Raw genomic sequence first — 3,002 nt, 5'->3', positions numbered from 1 at the left:
TACTTTGGCCACCTCATGAGAAGAGAAGACTCCCTGGAAAAGACCCTGATGTTGGGAAAGATGGAGGGCACAAGGAGAAGGGGGCGACAGAGGACGAGATGGTTGGACAGTGTTTTCGAGGTTACCAGCATGAGTTTGACCAAACTGCGGGAGGCAGTGGAGGACAGAGGTGCCTGGCGTTCTCTGGTCCATGGAGTCACGAAAGAGTCGGACACGACTAAACGACAACGACAGCAAATGGTTTTTCTTTATCTACAGGAAAGCCTCCGCAAGTGCTGATAATCAGCATGCAGATGTGAGGCTGGATGTTTGAGAAGATGTTCAGGAAATGGCTAAAATATTAATGTGAAATCCTATTCTGCATTGCTATCAATTCAGGTATGATAGCCTGATGTTTGCATACTTTTTGGAAAATAAAACTGCTTTATTTTGAGCTCATGTCTGTGTGCATTCATGGTATGGTTTGCAGACCCACTAGGAGGCAGTGTGGTGGAGAGAGTTTTGGCAGCCTTTTGGATACAATATTGAGTCAAGTACATACATTTTGAAATACTTAGATTATTACGTTCTTTAAAACTACATTTTGGATACATTCAGAAAAGTACAGCATACTATGGCATTTCAGTTAAGATATATTCACAAATACATTTTGTAAGGGAAACACATTTTAAAAGGATAGCTTCATGGAGAAAAGAGGTACACTTCAAAGAGGTACACTTCGTAGAGAAAAGATTCATTTCAATAAGGGCATCTCAGGGAGAATGCATTTAGACTCATTTCAGTGAGACATGAATAGCAACAGGCACGTTACATTAAGATGATGCAAAAAAATGGAAAAGGCACACATTATATCACATTCAACGATGCGTAAAAAGTCACAGTAAGATGACATATTCCCAACGATGCGTTCTTCAAGGCACAGTTTATTATTGTTGTGGGGCTTTGAGGTAGAATGATATCATTATGATCATTTTTCCTTTACTCCCCTCTCTGACCCTGATTCTCTTATGACAACCGAGGCTGACGAGTGGAAAAACAAACTCGGACTCTTTTTGGAAAAAGGTGAGCGATGGGGAGGCATGGTAAGAGTTATAGAAAATGTGGCAAAAGTGGACATGAATATGATTTTCTCCTCATAGGCTGTGAGCTCAAGTTCTTGTATGTGCCAAATGCTACAATGCTCCTAATTTTGGGGCCTTTCCATAGTAAAAACCTCCTGCTTGATGTTTTTATTATGTTTTTAAATATGCTGTAAACCGTCCAGAGTGGCTGAGGAAACACAGCAGATGGATGGGGTATTATTCTTCTTCTTTTATGATTTAAGAAGTGTGCCCCACTCAAAGGTAAGAGTTTGCATGCTAAACATGCGGTCCTTGATCTAACGCCAATCTCTCACACCCGCCTTTAACTGATGAATGAGTGGGAAGGGAGAAAATGAGAGGCCAGGGCCGTAGCTAAGGGGTGGTGAGGTGGGCCCCTGCCAGGGAAACAGGTGAGGGGAGGCGCAAAATCGGCTAAAAATATGTCCATAAATATGTCTATAAATAAAAATATTGATTATTGCCTCATAAGAAAAGGTTTTGTGATAGGAATTTTGAGGTCTTAGATATATTGTAATGTTCATAAGTGTACCAACCAAGCACGTACATAGATCAGCACAGGAAGACCGACCTGGAACTATTTTGCTTCCTAAACTGAGCAAATGTTTTCTCTGCAAGGTCAAAGTGGGAAACTTCCCCATTGTCTCTTTCCTCTCAAATCCTGTCTTAAAGGCACATTTAAGAAATGAATAGGGTGTGAGCCTGTGACCTGGCCCAGGAACTAAGTATTTATCATTACAAAAGATGGGCCAGGCTCCCCAGGAAATCCAATCAAGTAACCTGCCAGACAGGAGAAAAACATTCAAATTTCTGTTTTACACCGCCTTTTCTGTGATGTATGTATGCTGTTTCTGGGGGTGGTCTTGATCTAGGTAAAGGTAAAGGTACCCCTGCCCGTACGGGCCAGTCTTGACAGACTCTAGGGTTGTGCGCCCATCTCACTTAAGAGGCCGGGGGCCAGCGCTGTCTGGAGACACTTCCAGGTCACGTGGCCAGTGTGACAAAGCTGCATCTGGCAAGCCAGCGCAGCACACGGAAACGCCATTTACCTTCCCGCCAGTAAGCGGTCCCTATTTATCTACTTGCACCCAGGAGTGCTTTCGAACTGCTGGGTTGGCAGGCGCTGGGACCAAGCAACGGGAGCGCACCCCACTGCGGGTATTCGAACCGCCGACCTTTCGATCAGCAAGCCCTAGGCGCTGAGGCTTTTACCCACAGCGCCACCCGCGTCCCGGTCTTGATCTACAGGGTAGCAATTTCAAAAGTCTTTATAAGGCCTTGCGCACTATTTTTCTGGGTTCCTCCTCTCCTGCGGGTGAGGGGAGCACCCTGTTGCAACAGAACAATAAAGATCAAGCTTACTAGCTGCTTTGCTTCTCAATATTCTCTGGTTGGCCTCTGTTATCTTCTCCTACCAATAGGGAACCTATGTAAGGACTCTATATGGGCTCTTGGATACCCCATAAGGGAAAAGGGCAATTTTTGTTCACAGCAGTTTTTAATAGAGGGTGAATTGAATGGGTGGAGGGGTTGGAGGAGAGGTGGAAAGAAAAGCTAATTTGTCCATGGTTGGGGGTGCAATCTGGACAGTTCTGCCAGGCGCACAAAATCACCTAGCTATGGCTCTGAGAGAGGCGAGTGCTTTTATTTATGGGAAGAGCCTGGATCAGGTAAGGAAGGAAAGGGATTCTGGAGCTTCCAACTCTATGACCAGTGAAGGCCTTGCTGAAGGGAAGGAGAAACTGAGAGCAGGATTGAGGCTGAGGGAAGTTTCAAGTGGTGCCCATTCAAAATTCAAATTTTATTCAGAATAGTTGATGGTATTGTCTATAGGAAGCTGTGTCACTGTCTTTCAGGAGTTTGAAGAACTAAATCAGAACAAGAGCGAGAGTAGGATTGTTT

General features: G+C 44.4%; 1 long non-coding RNA gene across 1 annotated transcript; it reads right to left on the bottom strand.

The window, feature by feature from the left end:
* Positions 1-524: 524 nt before the first annotated feature.
* LOC128409191 (uncharacterized) lies at positions 525-3,002 on the bottom strand. Its single transcript, XR_008329198.1, has 2 exons — positions 807-3,002; positions 525-751 (listed from the first exon to the last, which is right to left on the bottom strand). It is a non-coding gene; the product is annotated as an uncharacterized LOC128409191 (long non-coding RNA).

This window comes from Podarcis raffonei, chromosome 2 (assembly GCF_027172205.1).
Source record: "Podarcis raffonei isolate rPodRaf1 chromosome 2, rPodRaf1.pri, whole genome shotgun sequence".
Classification (NCBI taxonomy): Eukaryota; Metazoa; Chordata; class Lepidosauria; order Squamata; family Lacertidae; genus Podarcis; species Podarcis raffonei.
The sequence above is the reverse complement of the archived record's forward strand: the minus strand, read 5'-3'. Positions and strand labels throughout refer to the sequence as shown.